Genomic DNA, 23,410 nt, shown 5'->3' with positions numbered 1-23,410 from the left:
TTCAATTTTGGCAAAGGCAGGCTTACCATTGCAATTGAATTTGTCCATCCGGTTTCACATATAATATAACACAAATCCGGGGTATTGTGGAACATAATCATAACCATAACCACAACCACCAAAGGAAGGAAAACTGTGCTGTTACTCAGATTTTCACTATACAACCATGCACAGAACTTGAAATTCTATTTCCTTGAGATATCTATGTTTTTTTTCCTTTTAATGTTCATTCATTTGCTTAAAAACTAGCTTGCGACAAACACCTTTTAGTGGTCATGATATTATTTTGATATTTAATTTGAGGTATGTTTTCTCCATTTGTTCTTCAATGAGCTGATAAGTAGGTACTTCTCTGATCCTAAATACTATTTCCAAGTTAATGACCATTATGTGAGGAACAAATTGCACGTTGCCCTCTTTCCGTTTTTGCATAGTGTAAGCACTAATTCTACCATCTTTTTTACCCATTTTGTTGGTTGCTTTTTTCTTATTCTTGGATTCTCCTGGGCCATTGGACAAGGATATCAGAGCCAGTAGGTTCTAGGCTTTCCTATATGCCACCAATCTATGATATAAATGCTAAAAGAAAAACATATGCTAAACTTGTTTTTGTTTTCTGTTTTAATTCTTTTAATACTAAAACACAAATGAAACAATCAAATCACAAGTGTTAGCATTACTGAACTTGCGGTTATTTTCATACAAATGCGTTATTATCTAAGGGGTGCTTGAAGCCAAACAAACATGACTTTTTGGCTTGTTCTTTACATCCAATTAAGCTTTACTTTATTGTTTAGTCTCCTACGTCATGCCCATTCTGTAATTTGCAATGAGTTTGCTCTGGGGTGACTCCCGATTGTGGTGTTCCACAATGCTATATGAAAGGCCAAAAGGGCATGCTTGTCATATAGTGAAAGGCTACGAAATTTTTGTATATCGCAATGTATGAAAGGTCAAAAGAGAGTGCTCCTCATCTGGGTGAAAAGCTAGGAAACTGAATTGCTATTACGGACAGGTACGGATATGGGTATGATACGGATACGTCGATATGACAAATTTTTTAAAAAGTAAGGTATGGGTATGACAAATTCTTTATATATATATATATATAAATTATAGTTAAACATTCAATATACAAATCAAAGATTTAATATCTAAATTAAAAAAAATTAGTTTGTCTAAAAAATTATATAAATTTTTTTTTTTTTTTATTGTCTAAAACATGATGTAAAAGAGAGCAAAATTATAACTCATGGGTAAAAAGTGTTGGAAATAAATTATTTGATATTTTTAAAATTTAAAGAAAAATATAAAAGGTTGCAACAAATTTTAGCCGCGGCAAAAAAAAAAAACTTCGCTGTATCGGTGTTGTACTCACGATGTACCGGTGTCGTACCTAAATGTATTTGCTGTATTTGGCATATATTTGGCGTATCTGGTACATGTACCGTCATATCGATATACGTACCTATACTCTATAAATATCCGATATACGACATCTTTTTAAATTTCCCATACTTCATAGCTGAATTGCTATGGCTGTAATTTGTTGAGCCATCTGAAGGTATTTTTAGAGGCAACATGAGTAGCTTTTTTTCTTCTTTTATTTTATAAATTGGTTTTTGTTACAACAAATGGTTTTTAAATGGCGTCTCAAATTATGTTGCTTTCTATAAACTATGAAAGTCCCACGTGGCTTAATGTAATCGGGAATTGTTGATTAGGTGCCAGAGTGGACATGCTTGTGTATGGGAATCTACTTGGTAAAGACGATGAAGAGAGTTCTTCTCGCGGAGGTTAGGACTAATGACTTGAGCAGGCGTTATTTCCTCTTGCTATTCGTTGCCTTGGCTCAGTTCCCGCTTTTTAATTGGGTTGGCAACGTTAGTGTTAATTGCCTTTTAAAATTATTCTCTATGTTGTAGTGTGAAATAATTACTTCCAGTCTAACTGTCTACATTGACTTATAGGCAATTTTTCAATTTTGATTGATTTCTTGGATGGCTAGTTTAATATCTGATTCCATTCATTCTTGTAATTCTCGCAATTAAGCAACCGATTAAATATTCTTAAATGTTCATTATAGTTTGAATTAAAAAAAAAATGTTCATTATAGTGCTTGAAGTCTTTTAAGAGAGATGAATGATGGAACAAGGAGTCTGTGAATGTTTATGTTTCATTTTGTGTTGTATTTCATTGTTTTAGACAAGAAACGTTTCTTGTTACTATCGGACCCTCTCTTAGGTGGTGTTTGACAAAGTTAATAATTAAAAATTAAGTATTGAAATTTGAATGTTAAATTTTTTAAGTTTAAAAGTTGTTTGATAAAAATTTAATTGTAAAAATAAGTTGTTTGATATGTATAAAATTAAATTTATTATTTATTATTTTCAAATTGTATATTTCAATTTAGCAAAAAAACAAAAATGTATGTTTTAATTTTTATATTGTGATGGTAGTGGTAGTGGTAATGTATATTCTCCCTATCTGTTCATTTTTATTTTTTTAAATCTTTTTAGTTCAAATTTTGTTCCTTTGTATCAAACCAACACTATCTGATGATAAAATCTTTCCTATCTGTTGAAGTTTTGTATCTATCTGTTGCAATTGCTAGAGAGAGATGAGAGAGTTATCTATTGCAATACCAAGCCAAACCAAACCTATCTGTTAAAAAATTATTATTATTTTATTTGTTCAAATCTCTCTCTATACCATATGTTCAACACACAAGAATAAGAAAAAATGGTGTGTTCTATTTTATTTTCATCAACATCAACATCAACATCAACAACCAAAATAACTATAACTACATACACATACACAACAGATCAATTACTAAAAAAAAATATGGAGACAGAGATAGAGACATACACAAACATACACATATCATACATTTGAAGAACCTTTTCCAAAAAAAAAAAAAATATTGGGAGAAAGTGAGAGAGACAGACTGTAAAACCCAAGTTTTGAACATTATTATTTTTGGATAGATTGGTATTACATTAATTTATATGGGTCACTTAGTAATATCAAGGATTTAATTATGAGATGGCATTATTATTTCAATAACATAGGTGGGTAATTTTGTAATTTTGGAAAAGAAAAGAATATTAGGTTAAGTAGCCATCATGCCGTGGCTTTGTCTGGGAGAAGATAAAAAAAAAAAAAAAAACAGAGGGCTTGGGAGGAAGGCTGCGCAGGGTTTGAAAAGTGGAAGGAAAAAAAAAAAAAAAAAAAAAACAAACAAACAAACAAACAAACCAAAGTGAAGAAGGAGGATTTATAGAGTGGCGACTTTTCTTTATTCATCACTTAGGTAAAATTTATTTTATTGTATTCTTATCTATGATTTTGGTGTTAATATATCAATAGATGAATTTATGGGCATTTATGATTAAATAAATATATTGATGTAGTCTATGTCGGGGGTCTCGATTTTTGCTCAATTTTAGAGTGTATTTTGCATCCCGGTTGGGTGGTTCATATTTTGAGATTAATATGTGATAGGTTAAGTTTAATGGTGGTGTGTTTGTGGGATACAAGTTTGGCTACAAGCAATCACAAATTTATACATGTATATGAACAACAATAGAATAATATAGGTTGAGAATTCCGAAGCCGTGATGGCTTTGTTTTGATGCTAAATTGTGGGGGTCCCTAATAAACAATTGGATTAATTTATTCTATGGTTGCTACAAGAAGAGAAGGATGGGTGCAAATAATAATTGTTTATGTGGTATAATATTTTATTAGGTTCGTGAGATTGAGGTGGATCTTGGTAATTTGAGATTAGCTTGGGAAATATTATTTTAGCTGTTTGAGGTAAGTAACCCTCTATCACTGTTGGTACATTTTTTATTCCTATTGAATCGTTTAAAATTATAAGTATTTATTTATAGTCTTCCTGTTCTCTTAAAATAAAATATGGGTCAAGTATAAAACAACATCGAATACTATTATGAAAATTATTTGAATATTTTGTGGAACTATTCTGAAAATTGTACTAAACGTTTATTCTGAAAATATCGAATGTTTTATTTAAAATTTGTTTATTGTTTGAATTTTGAACATCACTCTAGTCTGACTACGATTTGGACCCTAGCCAATGGGGGTTATTTATTGGCACAGAAACTAGTTTCTTTTGGGGCTTTACCACCGGCCTATGTGTGGTTCTGGGCTTTGTCACGGGCTAAGTGACCGTAGTCATTAAGACTTGGGTTTTGTGAATCAAATCATTGAACCATCTGAATATCGAACCATCGATTTGAACAATGAATTACTTTGAATTATCTTGTTGGCTTTTCATTTAAAATGCATTATACATTGTTTATTTTTAGCTATGAAACCATCTTTCAAATACTTGTTCATTTATTGAACTGTAGAAAAATTTATATTTATTGGTTATCGGTTTATTTATTTATTTTTTTAATACTTGATCTAGCTGGTAGTGATGGTTGGTTATTTACTGGGCTATCTAGCTTACCCTTTTTTTTTCTTTTTTTTTTTCCCCAGATTCTGAAGAGTAGAGCTGCGCGGGATTTTTTTTACATATGGGAGTGCCGAGAGTAGGACTATGATTTAAGTACTTGGATTAATTGTTTTGTTAATGGATTTTATTAGTGGACTTGGTGGATAATTTCATATGATAACAATAATCAATTTTATGGATTTTAGCATTATGATAATTAAGGATTTAATTGGAGTATTTTACATTGTTGGTTATGTGTTAGACTCTTAGCCTTGCATGCTCACTTAAATGAGTGTGCGGCGTTGTCACGGAGCTTGGGGCGTGACAATTTTGTGGTATCAGAGCCAGGTTGTAATTTTAAAGGCTGGTATAGAATAATGGTGAGATTGGGTAGATGTAGGATTGGGAACGCTTATAATTTGATATAATGTTATTTTTATTTACATGTTATAGGGACTTGAGAATAGAATAAGATGAGATTTTATTATCGACGCATTTAGGTTGCAATAGAACATGAGGAGACATTGGCAAATATGGCTAGGAATACACGCCAGGGTCAAACGAATCGACGGACTGGTAATAGCAATCGGCGAGGGAATGTGACTAATAATGGTAGTGGTTCTCAAGCAGTCGGAGGGAATCAAGGGCAAGAGTTGGGACAACAAGAACAAGCTGCAATCCCCAATCCAGTTGGAATGGTTCAAGTGCTTGAGACTTTGGCCGGGGTGGTGCAACAACAAACCACCATAGGGAATAACTTGACTAGACTTATAGAGCAACAACAACGGATGCAGCCAGGTGTTGGGCCACAATCGAGGCCACATTGTAACATTACTGAGTTTAAGAAGATAGCCTTAGCATTTGACGGAGCCACAGACCCTTTGGAGGCTGAAAAATGGTTGACAGAAATGGAAAAGTTGTTTCCTGTTTTTGAGTGTACGGATGATCAGAAGGTGACCTATGCTACGTTTATGTTACAAGGGATAACTAACGATTGGTGGCAGATGGAGAAGCGCATACATGAGCATGATGCTAACCCCTATACATGGGAAAGGTTTAAGAATGCATTCAATGAGAAATACTTCCCTAGGAGTGTTTGTCTACAAAAACAGAGGGAATTTTTGAAGTTAGAGCAAGGGAATAACACGGTTGTAGAATATGAAGCCGAGTTTACGAAGTTGTCTAAATTTGCATCAGCATTTGAAGCAGACGAGGATAGCAGAGCACGAAAGTTCGAAGGTGGGCTAAGAACGAACATTATGCAACAGGTGGTTCCTTTCGAGTTACCTACTTTTGGAGTAGTGTTGAATAAGGCTTTGTTGGTTGCGAGTGGCCTCAATAGAGCCCAAGAAGAGAAAGAAGAGAATTATAAGAAGAGGCATAGTTCTTCCAACTTCCAAACTAACAGTTCGAAGGGCAATGCTAAGAGACAAAACACTTCTTCGGTTGGGAGTTGGGGAAGTCGAACTGGAGGTGGTAGTGTTGACAAGCAGAACGATCGGGTACAGTGCACTAGGTGTAATGGATTCCATCGGGATAGTGAGTGTCATTGGAATACTGGGGCTTGTTTCTCTTGCGGACAACAGGGGCACAGGATAGCTGATTGCCCTAACCGGAAGGGGCATGAGATTGAACAAAAAACATGGACAAATAAAGGAGCATCAACAGACAAAGGGTTTTCAGGAAGTCAAAAGAAAAATGGAGGTCATAAGCCAAAGACTCAGGGTCGAGTGTACGCACTCACACAACAAGGTGTTCAGCTTCCAACACAGTGGTGTCAGGTATTGTTTTAGTGTCTTCTGTTTATGCACATGTGTTATTTGAATCTGGCGCTACAAATTCATTTGTGTCTATGGGATTTGTTAAGAAACATGGATGGAAATGTGTCTCTAGAGAGATCGACTTATGTGTTGAAACCCCGATAAGAGGGGTTATGGTTGCTGACTTAATTTGCAAATCTCGTGTGGTTAGTATAGATGACAGGAAATTGCTTGTAGACTTAACTGTTTTAGATATGCGGGACTTTGACATAATTCTTGGAATGGATTGGTTGGCAACCAATTATGCTTCTGCTAATTGTCGAGGCAAAAGGGTAGTATTTCAGATTCCTAATCAACCAGAATTTTGTTTTGTGGGTAGTGGAGTTAACACTCCTCTTCTGGTAATCTCAGCTTTGCAAGCTAGACGGTTGTTAAGGAATGGTTGCGAGGGTTATTTAGCTTCTGTGAGAGATACCCGTGAGACTGAATTAAAGTTAGAGGATATTCTAGTTGTGAAGGAATTTCCCGATGTTTTTCCTGAAGAGTTACCGGGGTTGCCACTAGATAGAGAGATTGAGTTTGCTATTGAATTGATACCCAGCACGGGTCCTATCTCCAAGGCTCCGTATCGGATGGCCCCAGCAGAGTTGAAAGAGTTGAAGGAACAGTTACAAGAGTTACTAGATAAGGGCTTTATTAGGCCTAGTGTTTCTCCTTGGGGTGCGCCCGTTTTATTTGTGAAAAAGAAGGATGGTAGTTTTCGCCTTTGCATTGATTATCAAGAGTTGAACAAGGTGACAATCCGAAATAAATATCCTTTGCCTAGGATATATGACCTATTTGATCAGTTGCAAGGAGCACAAGTTTTTTCTAAGATTGACCTTCGTTCTGGCTATCATCAGTTGAAGGTTAAGGCGGAAGATATACCTAAGACAACCTTCCGAACTAGGTATGGGTATTATGAATTTTTAGTGATGCCGTTTGGGTTGACCAATGCGCCTGCAGCTTTTATGGATTTAATGAACAGAGTATTTAAACCCTTCTTAGATCAGTTTGTAGTAGTTTTTATTGATAACATTCTTGTGTACTCGAAGAGTAAAGAGCAGCACGAAGAACATCTGAGAATAGTGTTGCAGATATTAAAGGAGAAGAAATTATTTGCTAAATTAAAGAAGTGTGAATTTTGGCTAGAGAGTGTATCATTTTTGGGTCATGTGATATCTAGAGATGGGGTGTCTGTTGACCCCAAGAAAGTGGAGGCGGTGGTAGAGTGGAATAGGCCTACTAGTGTCATTGAAATTCGTAGCTTCTTGGGTTTAGCAGTATTATAGAAGGTTTGTTGAGGGATTTTCTCAAATTTCTATGCCTTTGACTCATTTAACACAAAAAGGGGTTAAATTTGAATGGTCTGATGATTGTGAGAAGAGTTTCCAGGATCTAAAGAGTCGATTGGTGTCTGCTCCAGTACTTGTAGTTTCGTTCGGAGATGAACGTTTTACCATCTATAGTGGTGCATCGAAGATGGGCTTGGGTTGTGTCCTGATGCAGAATGATAAGGTAGTGGCATATGCGTCTAGGCAGTTGAATCCATATGAGCAAAATTATCCTATGCATGATTTGGAGTTGGCTGCTGTGCTGTTTGCATTGAAAATTTGGAGGCACTACTTGTATGGGGTGAAATGTGAGATATTCACTAATCATAAAAGTTTGAAGTATATTTTCACTCAAAAAGAATTGAATATGAGGCAAATGCGATGGTTGGAGCTATTAAAGGACTATGATTTGACTATCAATTATCATCCAGAAAAAGCCAATGCAGTGGCGGATGCCTTGAGTAGAAAGACCCTGAGTAATTTGGCTACCTTAATCACTGACCAAAAGAATATCTTGGAGGACTTACAGAGGTTAAATATTGAGATTAGATGGCATAGCCATGGAGTGCAGTTAGCAAACCTTAGAGTTCAACCCACATTGATTGATAGAATTAAAGATGCTCAGGGAAGAGATCCTTAGTTGCAAAAACTTAAGGCTGAAATGGAAATAGGGCTACAAATGGAATTTTGTATGCATAAAGATGGAACCTTGAGATTTGGAGAGAGGTTGTGTGTGCCTAATGATTTAGAGCTCAAGAGAGAAATCCTGAGAGAAGCTCACAGTTCAGGATATACTGTACATCCAGGGAGCACTAAAATGTATAAAGACTTGAAGAGGAACTTTTGGTGGAATAATATAAAGAGGAAAATTGCTCAGTATGTTGCTCAATGTTTGGTATGTCAACAAGTGAAAGTTGAATATCAGAGACCTGCAGGTAAGTTACAACCTCTTCCTATTCCCGAGTGGAAGTGGGAACATATTACCATGGATTTTTTGACAGGGTTGCCTAGGACCCAAGGTGGTAACAATGCTATTTGGGTTATCATTGATCGATTGACCAAATCCGCTCACTTTCTAGCTTTTAAGGTAGGGTTCTCCTTAGAGAAGTTTGCAAAATTGTATATTAAGGAGATTGTGAAGTTGCATGGTATTCCGGTGACCATTGTGTCTGATAGAGATAGCAGATTTGTATCTATGTTTTGGAGGAGTTTGCATACAGCTTTGGGCACTAGTTTGAATTTTAGCACTGCCTTTCATCCTCAAACTGATGGACAGTCAGAGAGAACTATTCAAACCTTGGAAGACATGTTGAGGGCTTGTGTTATCGATCTTGGAGGTTCTTGGGATGAGCATTTGGTCTTAGTGGAATTATCTTATAATAACAGTTATCATGCGAGTATTCAGATGGCACCATATGAGGCTTTATATAGACGAAAGTGTAGATCACCTATTTGTTGGGATGATGTGGGTGAAAGGAAGTTGTTAGGGCCTGAGATTGTGCAACAAACAATGGGCAAGATCAACCTTATTAGAGAGCGACTTTGCATGGCACAGAGTAGACAGAAAAGTTATGCAGAGAACAGGAGACGTGATTTGGTGTTTGGGGTTGGAGACCATGTATTCCTTAAGGCGTCTCCTATGAAAAGAGTAATGAGGTTTGGTGTTCGTGGTAAATTGAGTACTAGATTTGTTGGGCCATTTAAGGTTTTAGATCGAATTGATGAGGTAGCTTACAGACTTGCCCTACCACCTTCACTAGTTGGAGTTCATAATGTTTTTCATGTCTCAATGTTAAGGAAGTATATACCGGGTCCTAGTCATGTGATTGATCATGCACCATTGCAGTTTAAGGAGGATTTGACATATGAGGAACATCCTGTATGAATTGTTGATAGGAAGGAACATGTTTTGAGGCGTCGAGTCATCCACTATGTTAAGGTTCAATGGAGTAATCACTCAGAAAGAGAAGCAACTTGGGAACTCGATGATGAAATGAAACAAAAGTATCCACAACTTTTTGAAACTTCAGGTATGTCAAATTTCGAGGACGAAATTTCTTTTAATGAGGGAAGGATGTAAAACCCAAGTTTTGAACATTATTATTTTTGGATAGATTGGTATTACATTAATTTATATGGGTCACTTAGTAATATCAAGGATTTAATTATGAGATGGCATTATTATTTCAATAACATAGGTGGGTAATTTTGTAATTTTGGAAAAGAAAAGAATATTAGGTTAAGTAGCCATCATGCCGTGGCTTTGTCTGGGAGAAGATAAAAAAAAAAAAAAAAACAGAGGGCTTGGGAGAAAGGCTGCGCAGGGTTTGAAAAGTGGAAGGAAAAAAAAAACAAACAAACAAACAAACAAACAAACAAACAAACCAAAGTGAAGAAAGAGGATTTATAGAGTGGCGATTTTTCTTTATTCATCACTTAGGTAAGATTTATTTTATTGTATTCTTATCTATGATTTTGGTGTTAATATATCAATAGATGAATTTATGGGCATTTATGATTAAATAAATATATTGATGTAGTCTATGTCGGGGGTCTCGATTTTTGCTCAATTTTAGAGTGTATTTTGCATCCCGGTTGGGTGGTTCATATTTTGAGATTAATATGTGATAGGTTAAGTTTAATGGTGGTGTGTTTGTGGGATACAAGTTTGGCTACAAGCAATTACAAATTTATACATGTATATGAACAACAATAGAATAATATAGGTTGAGAATTCCGAAGCCGTAATGGCTTTGTTTTGATGCTAAATTGTGGAGGTCCCTAATAAACAATTGGTTTAATTTATTCTATGGTTGCTACAAGAAGAGAAGGATGGGTGCAAATAATAATTGTTTATGTGGTATAATATTTTATTAGGTTCGTGAGATTGAGGTGGATCTTGGTAATTTGAGATTAGCTTGGGAAATATTATTTTAGCTGTTTGAGGTAAGTAACCCTCTATCACTGTTGGTATATTTTTTTATTCCTATTGAATCGTTTAAAATTATAAGTATTTATTTATAGTCTTCCTGTTCTCTTAAAATAAAATATGCGTCAAGTATAAAACAGCATCGAATACTATTATTAAAATTATTTGAATATTTTGTGGAACTATTCTGAAAATTGTACTAAACGTTTATTCTGAAAATATCGAATGTTTTATTTAAAATTTGTTTATTGTTTGAATTTTGAATATCGCTCTAGTCTGACTACGATTTGGACCCTAGCCAATGGGGGTTATTTATTGGCACAGAAACTAGTTTCTTTTGGGGCTTTACCACCTGCCTATGTGTGGTTCTGGGCCTTGTCATGGGCTAAGTGACCGTAGTCATTAAGACTTGGGTTTTGTGAATCAAATCATTGAACCATCTGAATATCGAACCATCGATTTGAACAATGAATTACTTTGAATTATCTTGTTGGCTTTTCATTTAAAATGCATTATACGTTGTTTATTTTTAGCTATGAAACCATCTTTCAAATACTTGTTCATTTATTGAACTGTAGAAAAATTTATATTTATTGGTTATCGGTTTATTTATTTATTTTTTTAATACTTGATCCAGCTGGCAGTGATGGTTGGTTATTTATTGGGCTATCTAGCTTACCTTTTTTTTTTTTTTTTTTTTTCAGATTCTGAAGAGTAGAGCTGCGCGGGATTTTTTTTACATATGGGAGTGCCGAGAGTAGGACTATGATTTAAGTACTTGGATTAATTGTTTTGTTAATGGATTTTATTAGTGGACTTGGTGGATAATTTCATATGATAACAATAATCAGTTTTATGGATTTTAGCATTATGATAATCAAGGATTTAATTGGAGTATTTTACATTGTTGGTTATGTGTTAGACTCTTAGCCTTGCATGCTCACTTAAATGAGTGTGCGGCGTTGTCACGGAGCTTGGGGCGTGACACAGACAGATAGACAAAGGCATACATACACATACATTTGAAGAACCTTCAAAGCTAAATACTTGTGTATCATCGACAGATTTGAGATCTGAATGTGTATCACAGAGAGAGAGAGAGATATCTGAGGAAAGAGATTATGCGGTGTGGTCGGCGGCGATGGACGACGGAGGAGGACGACGTAAGGTGTGAGATCTATGTGTGTGTGTGTGTGTGTGTATGAGAGAAAGAGAGAGAGAGAGAGAGATTTTGATCTCAAAACCACAATCATCATCCTCGTTGCTGTCTTTTGAAGGCTCACTAATGATGAGACGACTCCATTTCTATATTTGAGAGATCTGTTTGAAGTCGTAATTGATGATGATGGAGAGAGTGAGAGAAAGAGAGAGAGAGAGAGAGGCGACAAAGGCTTTATGGTTTATTTGAAGAGGCATCGACAACGTCTGTTCAGATCTGCCGTGGCGGAGGAAACAGACGTCGGAGTATTGAAGTTTGGTGACTCAGGCATTACGACAGTGGCGCGGACGAGGAGGCGATGGTGACTGCGTCGCTGTGGGAGGCGACTGAGAGAGAGAGAGTAGAGGGAAGAGAGAGAGATGAGTGTGATTTGTTAGGTTTGGATGTATATATGATATATATATATATATATATATATAAGGAATGGTATTTTGGTCATTTTGTTTGAGTTTATCCTTTTGGACAAAATGTTTCATCGCCTAAACTTTTGAACAAACAAATTTGAAATTTTGGACCACGTGGCCATTTTTTTTTTTGATGATTTAAATTGCTAATTTTATCAGGAACTTTGTATATTTCATCTACACAAAAGATTAGATTGATCTGATAATTATAATTTATTCAATTTATCGTGTTTTTAACTTAAAAAAATTGTGTTTTTAAAAATAAATCATACATTTTTTGGTTAAAAATGTAATAAATTGAACAAGTTACAATTATACGATTGACCTAATTTTTTGTGTAAATAAAATACACAAAATATCTGATAAAATGAACTATTTAAATCTTCAAAATAGAGCCCATGATGGCCCCACCGGCTCAAACAGCATGATCCTCCTCCTAAATGAGTGGTGCTATGTATTTTTTAATATATAACTCCTATTTTAACTTCTAATGAAGTGAAAGAGAGAATAAAGAGAGATAGAGAGATTAAGGATGAAGAGTAAGAAGTGAAATCCATTTCATATCATTAGAATGAATTAGGGGTGTTCAATTAAAACTTCCAACCATATTCCTTTCTAAATATAACCAATGTCGTTGTAGGCTCAGGTGAGGTCAAAATTTGGGAATCAGATTCCACTGATCCTTGTGTTCCAAGGTCTTGTTTTTACTTGGACCTCAAATAGTTTTTTCTTTTTTTTTAAATATGTATTATCAAGTAGTTATTATAAAGGCCAGACTTCAAATTCTCATACAAAGGCAATACATTACTGAGCAATCTACAAGAGGAAAAAAAAAATGAATAAGCTAATTTCAACCAAATCAACATTCAATCAGTTCCAGAATCTTATATATTACTAGTCGAAATCAGACCAGGAGAGCTAGTTGTTGCTCCTCTATGCAACACAATCCAAGTCATTGATCTTCAAAAACTCAGTCATCACAAGCAAACAGAACTAGTTCACCAAATTCTCAATGCCTGCCAAGAATTCAGATTCTTTCAGGTATGTATATCTCAAATTCTCCCTGTTCAATTCAATTGAATTATTAATATTATCATTATCTTGATTGTCAACATATACTGATGTTTTAAAAAACAAAGAACAAATGCAGTTGATAAATAATGGGATCCCGGAGGAGCTGATGCAGGATGTGATGTGAGTGGCTAAGGAGTTCTTTGAGTTGCCTACAGAGGAGGAGGAGAGTTTGGATTGTTATGGAAAGTTGGTTAAAAGTTAGTTTTTTTTGACTTTTTTTTATTTTTATTTTTGAAAAAACGTATAAAAAAATAAAGAGCTGATATGACCCAAAATATCCAAAAGAGGGCTTTATACTCCAAGGATCCAAAGAAGATGAGAAGGTGCATTTATGGAGAGATGGTTTGAGGCAGCGTTGTCATTCTCTGGATGTTCATGTGGCAGATTGGCCCACTAATCCAGCTCGGTACAGGTATTTATTTATTATTTTTTTACAAATAAACATTTTATCTTTACAAGTGCAAATAGGTCTAATAATCCTAGTAATATTTTTGAAATTTTTTTGGAAGCGCTGACCTTTTACCATCCCAAAATAGTATATTTATGATGTGATCAGAGCATTAATCACGAAATTTACTGTATTTATTGGTGTTTTTTTGTGTGCAAATTGATCTAGTTATCATAATAACAAGAACCTTTATGCAAAAATTCTAAAAAATCTTTTACCATCCCAAATGCCTATTCATGATGTGATCATATTTAGGGTTTTTTTTTTGTGTGCGCGCGCAGCAAATTGGTCTAGTTAGCTTGGTAATAAAAAATATTAAGCAAAAATTCTGAAAAATTTATGGAAATGTTGATCTTTTATCATCCCAAAGTAGTATATTCATGATGGGCACAAGAAACATTTGCAAAAATTCTTAAAAAATTATGAAAGTGCCGAACTTTTACCATCCTAAATTAGAAATATTCAAGATGTGATTGCGAGCACCAATCGCAACAAATTTAGATTTAATTTAATTATTGTTATTATTATTATTATTATTTTTTTTTTGGGTAGGGAGGTGGTTGGAAGTTATGTAGTTGAGGTGAGGAAGCCTAGTCTGAGGCTTTTGGAGCTAATTGTTGAAGGGTTGGGTTTGAATTGGGATACTTCAAGGAAGGGCAGATCCAAGTTTAGTTGATGACTCTAATCATTACCCACTGTAACGCCCTTAAAATATGATATAAATCAATTATTCATATAATCTATAGACATAATAGAAATGTTATATTTTCATTCATCAAAGTTCATATTACAAAAGATATTACATGCATTATACTTTCATCAATGTTCATTTTGAAACTATAGCATGTAACTCTAAATTGTTAACAACAAAAATAAGTGCCCTACGGGTTTACATCTTTCTAAGTTATCATTCGGTTTCAACAAAAGAAGAGTCCTAACTCTATACATATAAAGCTATCGGCTTGAATTTACATTAAACACAAAACAAAATATGTAAAATGGAGCCTTCAACCCCTAAACCTCTCTAGCTATGTGCTTGGAGGCGGCATGTCACCTGTACCTGAAAATAGTTTCCCAAGTAAGGTAAGCCAAAGCTCAGTAGAGATATACTAACACAGTGTATGAAATTTAATTAAGATATAGGCATTAGATAAATGTTCAATATTGTTACCCAAAAACCAACCTAAGAGGGGGGTGAATTAGGTTTCTACAAATTAAAATTAATAATACATCAATAAAATTAACTACTAGTACAACAAATTATTAACAAGCACAATGATTAACTTAGCAATAAATGATCAAGCAAAATAACAATGAAGTATAACTAACATACAGGGTAAATCAAATGATTAACACATGAATATTAGATAGTGTACGGGGAGGAAATAATTCTCCTCGTATAATCCTGTTGACCAAGTCCACGCTTCTCCGTACGACGTCGCTTTGTCCCCTGAAAACACAAACGTGAGCTAGCCGGCGGGTGTGTGCCGGAAACCGCTCCGATGCCTAAGTCATAAAACTTGACAAATAGACAAAGCTCTAAGTTCTCAGAAAGATTGTGTTCAATTACCTCCTCCAAGGTGATGCTTGTAGGCTTTTATAAGTTTCCCGTGGCACAATCCTGGTAGGACTTGTATTTCTCCATGCAGAGTCCTCCTAGGATTCATACTCCTAAGGATAATGCTTATCCTTTTACACCCTCCCCCACTGCTTAAACCAAGTGGGATGGTTTTCTCCATGGCCGAACTACCACATGACCGAAATAACACTGGCTATGCTGAGCCATATAGAAGGCCGAACTATCCTTAGCTCGGTCTTCTCTACTAACTCATTACTTCGGCTGCCCTTGTTCAACCTTGGTGCGTTTAGATCAAACTTCCAAGTAGCAAGTTCTGACTGACCTAGCCAGAGTATGTCATGACCGGACTAACTCCGAAGCCGGTCTTCCCAGAACATACTGCGACCGGACTAACTCTAAGACCCTACTCCGAGTTGTCTCTGGACCGGAGTAGAATTACTCTTCCTTGGGCCGAAGCAACTATCTCTTCTTGAGCCGGAATAAACTCACCTCCTTGGGCCGAAGTAACTTTGTCTCCCCAAGGCCGGAGTAACCTTGCCCTCTAGGCCGGAGTATTCAGTACGGCCTTTTTACCTAGTCCTCTGCGTTTTGGGCCTCAAAACCCAACTCGAAGCTCGGCCCAATTTTCCCAAAAATTACCCTCTCAATTGCCCCTTAATTCCATCTGTGCAACATGATTGGGATTACCAGCCTTCTGGCCGAGCTAGAGTTTGTTACGCTTTTTCAGCCGAGCTAAAAAACCCTTTTAGCCTTTCCAGCCGAACTAAGTTTACCTCGGGTATCACTATGTCCGGTCAAAACGTCTCTTCAATCACAGCGACTGTAACGCTTCCCATTCCAGTGACACGTGGCAAACTCTGATAAGCTGTGACCAACTGTCATGCCGCCCTTCAGAATTTTTGTACTGTTCCCGCTTCTTTTTGCCGCCTTTTTCTCTCCCTTCTTTCACAAAACAACCTTTTTACTCTTCTGAATCATTTACCTGCATCTACCTTCTCTCTCTGTCTTCATCTTCTTTTTGTGCCTCTACTTCCATACTCAAGCTTGTGCTCTTGCTGCCACCGTTTCCGACTCCAGTCTCCTTTCTCTCTTTTCTGGTAAGAAAATCTAATCATCTTGCTCTCTATGTTTTCGTATTTTACTTTCCATGCCCTGTATGTTTTTTGCAAACATCTTTCTCCATTTATCTGCTCTGCTTTTGTACTTTCTATGAAGAAACCAGTAGAACTTGTATGTGTATGAACTGTTATGTGGAAAAACAAGCCTTAGATCCAAAATCACATTGCGACCGAACTAGGATTCTGTTTGCCCCTAATATGTAGATTTCTGTAGTCAATAACCGAGCTAGAACTTGTAGGAATGTCAGTAGTTTATCCTGAACCACTCTAGCCAAGATAAGATTACCGAACAAGCTTGCACATACCGAACTAGGTACTTCGGTCTCCAACCGAGGTAAGACCTTGGGGCCAAGCCGGTTTTCTTAGTTCTGAAACCGAACTCAGAAAGCCGCCCCTAGGGGCTCAGTCGGAGTAACTCTCCTCACACCGCAACCGATTTAGGCCTTGGGACTAAACCAGCTTTCTTAGTTTTTTAGACCGAACTCAGAAAGCTGCCCCCAGACGTTAAACCGGTCTAAACTGCTCAAAATCGAGCTAAGAAACCTTCTGATGAGCCGAGGTAGAACCAGCCCACTAAACCGAAGTAGGATTTGTATATCTTGCTTATAATTTGTAGCGCGGTCCAACGATCTGTGCTTAACCCCTTTGTTTTCTACTTTGCAGACTTAGGTTGCCCAGGCACTCCTGCGTGTGCTCAACCGAGCTACTGAGCCTAGTTTTTGTACCGAAATAATTTATTCATAATTTATACAATAAATGGGTAAGTATAGATATTTAGTCGAAACCCCTGGTGGCCTGGCCGAATTTAGGCAAGATTACCAGATTCCTGATGATGTCCATCTGGCGTTGGCCGAAAAAGATGCTACCCCCTGGAACAATGAAGGCTTCGTGCCCTTTACCCTTCAATCCATAATAGAAACCGGACTACGGTTTCCTGTCCAACCGCTAATCTGCGAATTTCTTAGACAGACTAGGTTATGTCCCACCCAACTATCCACCAATACATACCGTATTATAATGGGGATAGCCGCATTAAACCACAAAACCGGACTGAATCTTGGTCTAGCCGAGATCTTTCATCAATACTCTATCGGCTCAAAGAATGCTGGGTGGGTCTACTACCTTAGAATTCGCCGCCGCCGAGAGAAGATAATCAAGCACACTCCGGACAAAGATCTTAACGATGATGATTTCTTTTGGGTCTCTGGGAACTTTGAGGATTTTCAAGCTCAAATTCCTGGCCGACCTATAAATTGGAAAATGGGAGAGCCTGGTAATTTTACTTCGGTCTTCTGCTTTGTGTGTTATCTCGGTTGTTTAGTCTATTAGCCGAACTAACACTTCTCTCTTTTTTGCAGATTTCGCCCATCTCCATTCCTTATATAGCTATCCCAACCTCGGAGTCTTGCGAGCCGCATTTCGGATTAAAGAAAGAGATTGGGCCAAGCTTCTAAATTTTGAGCCGACCTATCGCTACAGCGGTCGCCGAAAAGCAAGGGTGACTGACTTCCTTCTTGAAGAGGCACCGGAGCCGGACCCAACTTTGCCCGAGATAAGACTTGTCCCTCTAACCGCAGAAGAAGAGATGGCGAAAAGGAGCAGAGTCAGGGCCCTTCTTACCGAAACAGCTAGGCCCGAAGTGGCGCCTCCCAGCCAACCGCAGCCTGCTGTTGTCGCCCTTCCTTCCCAACAGCCATCCTCTTCCCGCCGAACCAAACGTGCCCGAACTTCCGAACCCGAACGAGTTTTGATTGATGAAGAAACTCCTATTCAGCCGAGCTTACCACCGAGCCCCCTTCCGGAGTCTTCCGACCGAACCATCGGCTGCTGGGCACCGAAATTAACCTTCAACGACCGAGACATTCTAGACACAGACTCGGTCGTTGCTGAGAAGGACCACCTGTTGGCCATCAACCTGGCCAAGAGCGTGTGTCTGCCCAGAGACATGGAGCATCACCAAAAACAATTAACCACCGAGCTGAAGTCCATTCGGTCTGCGACTAAATCGATGATTCTGGTTAGTAACTTCGGTCGAATTTCTATTTTTTCCTCTTTTTTTTTTCAACTTTTTCTTCGGCTAAAAGGAAGTTTCTTTGTCAGGCCATTCAAAAGAACCAAATCACCCACAGGAGAGTACTGGAGCTGAGGAAAGTGACAAGGCAAGCGGCGGCCGAGGCAGAGGCAAAATCGGCCGAACTAGAAGAAGCTAGAAAGGAACTGGCCGAACTCCGAGGTGAGGTCGGCCGACTGACCGGAATGGTTAGCTCGGCCGAGGCTGAAAAACAAAAGACTGCCATAGTTCTGAAGGACAAGTACTTGCGCGAGTTGTTAAAGCTCGAAAGAAAGAAAGACGCCGAAATGAAGGAGAAGGCGAAGGAGGCTGAGAAACAAGGTTACAAGAGGGCAGAGGATGCTTACGCCCAACAATGCCATGCTGCCAAGGAGCTTTTCTTTAAGTGCGGCTGGAGGGGAGCCGTTGAGAATCTCGGTCATGATCCTCAGACCGAAGTTTTCAACCCTCCAGCCTATTTTATACCGAACTCCCTGATGGAATATGCCACGGCCATGCAACAGCAGTTCCTTGAGGGCTCAGATGATGAAGACTCTGATGAAGACTCTGCCCCTGAGGATACTTCGGCTGTGAATGCAGATCAGGTAGTTCGGTCGGAGCCCATGGTGGAAGATCTAACTCTTGATCAACCAAGTGAAACCGTGGCTCCAGCCGAACCCATTCTTCCTTCTAAAAATGTTGTTGCGCCCGAAACCGGTCTTCGGGTTGACGCCGATGCTGCCTTCGACGCCGAAATAGATGAACTTTTCTCTTAATTTTGTACTCTTTTCTTTGTAACCGAACTAAGCCCCCTTGTAATGACTTCTCTTTCGAATGAAAATTTTACTTCTCTTATTCTGGTTATTGTGTGTATGCTTGCATTTGTAATGTCTTCTATTACTCCAAGTGTTATTTCGGTTTTTGGTTGGTTAAACTATACTTACCAGCCAACCACTCCTTAGCCGACATAATTACTTCGGCTGAGGAGTATTAAGTGTTGGTTTACTCCAGCCAACCACTCTTCAGCCTTACACTCACTTCGGCTGAAGAGTAACAAGAGTTGGTTTATTCCAGCCAACCACCCTTCAGCCTTACACTTACTTCGGCTGAAAAGTAACAAGTGTTGGTTTATTCCAGCCAACCACTCTTCAGCCTTACACTTACTTCGGCTGAAGAATAACAAGTGTTGGTTTATTCCAGCCAACCACTCTTCAGCCTTGCACTTACTTCGGCTGAAGAGTAACAAGAGTTGGTTTATTCTAGCCAACCACTCTTCAGCCTTGCACTTACTTCGGCTGAAGAGTAACAAGTGTTGGTTTATTCCAGCCAACCACTCTTCAGCCTTGCACTTACTTCGGCTGAAGAGTAACAAGTGTTGGTTTATTCCAGCCAACCACTCTTCAGCCTTGCATTTACTTCGGCTGAAGAGTAACAAGAGTTGGTTTATTCCAGCCAACCACTCTTCAGCCTTGCACTTACTTCGGCTGAAGAGTAACAAGTGTTGGTTTATTCCAGCCAACCACTCTTCAGCCTTGCACTTACTTCGGCTGAAGAGTAACAAGTGTTGGTTTATTCCAGCCAACCACTCTTCAGCCTTACACTTACTTCGGCTGAAGAGTAACAAGTGTTGGTTTATTCCAGCCAACCACTCTTCAGCCTTGCACTTACTTCGGCTGAAGAGTAACAAGTGTTGGTTTATTCCAGCCAACCACTCTTCAGCCTTGCATTTACTTCGGCTGAAGAGTAACAAGAGTTGGTTTATTCCAGCCAACCACTCTTCAGCCTTGCACTTACTTCGGCTGAAGAGTAACAAGTGTTGGTTTATTCCAGCCAACCACTCTTCAGCCTTGCACTTACTTCGGCTGAAGAGTAACAAGTGTTGGTTTATTCCAGCCAACCATTCTTCAGCCTTACACTTACTTCGGCTGAAGAGTAACAAGAGTTGGTTTATTCCAGCCAACCACTCTTCAGCCTTACACTTACTTCGGCTGAAGAGTAACAAGAGTTGGTTTATTCCAGCCAACTATTGAAGTTAGTTTTTCCAGCTAACTTCTAGTATTTGGTTATTCCGACCAAATGTCCTGCAGCCTGGATCCTTATTCTGGGCTTAGGAAGGGTGTTGGTTTAATCCAGCCAACCTCTAAGTTTGTTTTTCTGGCTAACTTAGAATGGAATGCTTGTAATATACTTAAGTCTTGAAAGCTAACTTGTACAAAGAGTAATCTGTGCTAAAAAGAATCTCATTTTATTGAAGGAAGAGAGAATTACATAATGTTTGAAAGAGAAAAGCTAAAGGTAAAATATCTTGAGATTGGCCGTATTCCATGGCCTAGGGATTGCCTTGCCATCCTTGTCTTCTAGGTGGTATGCCCCTTTGCCGGCTAACCCAACCACCTTATAAGGACCTTCCCAATTTGGGCCTAACTTGCCGTCTCCTGGGACCAAGGTGTTTCCCATTACTTTGCGCAATACCCAATCGCCAATTTTGAATTGTCTTGGATGAACCTTTTTGCTGTATTTCTTGATTAACTCTCGTTGGTATGCGGCGATGTGGACCAACGCTCTTTCTCTTCTTTCTTCTGCAAGGTTGAGTTCTAAGGCTATGGCTTCTCCATTTAAGTCTGGATCAAAATTTTCGCTTCGAATTGTGGGAAGGCCAACTTCTAGTGGGATCACTGCTTCCATGCCATAGGCTAAGGAAAATGGTGTTTCTCCAGTTGATCGCCGAGGTGTGGTGCGGTAAGCCCATAAAACATGAGGAAGTTCATCCGCCCACTTGCCTTTTGCTTTCTCTAGCCTTTTCTTTAGTCCATCCAAGACGACTTTATTTGATGCTTCAGCCTGCCCATTTGCTTGAGGATACGCCGGTGTGGAATTGTAGAACTCTATCTTGTATTCTTCACAAAAGCTTCTGAAGATTCTGCCGTCGAACTGAGTTCCATTGTCTGAGATCAGTGCTTTTGGTATGCCAAACCGAGTGATAATATTTTGCCAAACGAACTTCTTCACATCTTTTTCTTTGATTGATGCCAATGCTTCTGCTTCCACCCATTTTGTGAAGTAGTCTGTTGCTGCGAGAAAGAATTTTCTGCCTCCGGGTGCTGTTGGAAGTGGTCCTACTATGTCTAAGCCCCACATTGCGAAAGGCCATGGGCTAGTTAAAGGTAGGAGTTCTCTTGCTGGTTGATGTATTTGGTGCGCGAATTTCTGGCATTTTTCACACTTCTTCACATATTTCTCTGAGTCTGCTTGCATATATGGCCACCAATATCCTTGTGAAATAGCCCTGTAAGCGAGCGACCTTCCCCCTTGGTGACTTCCACATACCCCTTCATGTATTTCGAACAGGAATGCTTCTACTTTGCTGGGATGAACGCACTTGAGGTAAGGCCCAGAGAATGACTTCTTATATAATGCCAAAGATGGAGATAGCCAAAACCGCTGCGACTTCGCCCTTATTCTGTTGGCTTCTTTTTTCTCTTCTGGTAGGATGCCGTCTTTTAGGAACAGGATGATGGGATCCATCCAAGAGGGCCCTAATTCTGCGCAATACACTTCTTCTGCTTCGGGGTCTTCTATGCTTGGTTTTGGTAAGAAGTCGACGAGTAATGGATGAGGGATTGATGTATCTGCCATTGAGGCAAGGCCTGCTAGCTCGTCCGCTTGGCTGTTTTCCTCCCTGCCAATTTGTTCTATCCTTACCACATCAAACTTCTTGATCTCCGTTCTGACTAGCTCTTGGTACTTGGCCATTCTGTCATCCTTTGCTTCGTATTCGCCAGAAATTTGGTTTACCACCAGCAGTGAGTCACTGTACACCATTAGTTCGGTTGCTTTCATGAAGTGTGCCGACTTGAGTCCTGCGAGAAGCGCCTCATACTCTGCTTCGTTGTTGGATGCTGGGAAGCCAAGGTTGATTGCTTGCTCTATAACCAGGCCGTCTGGAGAGATGAGGACTACGCCAAGCCCTGCACCATGTCGGTTGGATGCTCCATCCACAAAGAGCTTCCACATCTCTCCAACGAATAGTTTCCAGCAAGTGGAAGGATCAGATGATGTCGTGAGGTCAAGAAGGGTGTTTTCTTCAAAGTCCAGGTTGGCTGTCTGCCCTTCGTCCTCTGTTTGAACTGCTGGTGAGCCTTTGTTTGGCTCCTCCTTATTGTCCTTAGTATGGTCTGCCTTTGTGCTTGATGGACTACCTTCCACTAGGGGTTGCGCTATTCCGGCGTCAACTTCCGTCCCTAGTTCGGTTAAGTCAGTCAGGTCGACTGGGCAGATATGATGACTTCCAGGAGTAAACTCTGCGACGAAGTCTGCCAAAGATTGAGCTTTTATTGCGGTCTTGGGTTGGAACTTGATGTCGAATTGTCCCAACTCTACTGCCCATTTCAAAATTCGCCCACTGAAGTTCGCCCTTTCAAACAGAGCTTTTAATGGAAAGGCTGTGAGGACGACTATGGTGTGGGCGTGAAAGTAATGCGCCAACTTTCTGGATGCCATCATTAACGCTAATGCTAGCTTCTCTAAGGGCAAGTACCTTGTTTCGGCTCCCAACAATGTCTTGCTTACATAAAAGATGGGCAGGTGTTGTATTCCTTCTGCACGAACCAACACTGCGCTAACTGCGTGCTGAGAAACTGCCAGGTATAAAAAGAGTTCTTCACCAGGAACTGGAGTTACAAGTAGTGGTGGGGAATACATGTACTCCTTCAAGCTTTCCAGAGCTCGGTCGCATTCTTCATCCCACTCAAACTTGGCTTTTAAAGCTTGGAAGAATGGTCGTAGTCTGTCTGACGACCTGCTTATGAACCGGTTTAGCGCAGCCGCCATACCAGTGAGATGCTGCACTTCTTTGACTGAGTTTGGTCTCTCCAACTCCTGGATTGCTTTGATCTGAGAGGGGTCTGCTTCTATACCTCGGTTGGTCACCAGGAAGCCCAAGAATTTGCCAGATCCAACTCCGAATGCGCATTTGGATGCGTTGAGGC

At 38.9% G+C, this 23,410-nt stretch overlaps 1 pseudogene across 1 annotated transcript in view; it reads left to right on the top strand.

Moving 5' to 3' along the window:
* Positions 1-23,410, top strand: part of LOC114274247 (protein DOWNY MILDEW RESISTANCE 6-like) — a 44,116-nt pseudogene that overhangs the window by 1,518 nt on the left and 19,188 nt on the right. The window contains exon 3 of the transcript XR_014350493.1: positions 14,228-14,291. The product of XR_014350493.1 is annotated as a protein DOWNY MILDEW RESISTANCE 6-like (transcript). The remainder of the gene's footprint in view (positions 1-14,227; positions 14,292-23,410) is intronic.

This window comes from Camellia sinensis, chromosome 14 (genome assembly GCF_055761805.1).
Source record: "Camellia sinensis isolate YWXY chromosome 14, ASM5576180v1, whole genome shotgun sequence".
In the NCBI taxonomy this organism is placed as follows: domain Eukaryota; kingdom Viridiplantae; phylum Streptophyta; class Magnoliopsida; order Ericales; family Theaceae; genus Camellia; species Camellia sinensis.
This window is presented reverse-complemented; position numbering and strand designations above follow the sequence as displayed.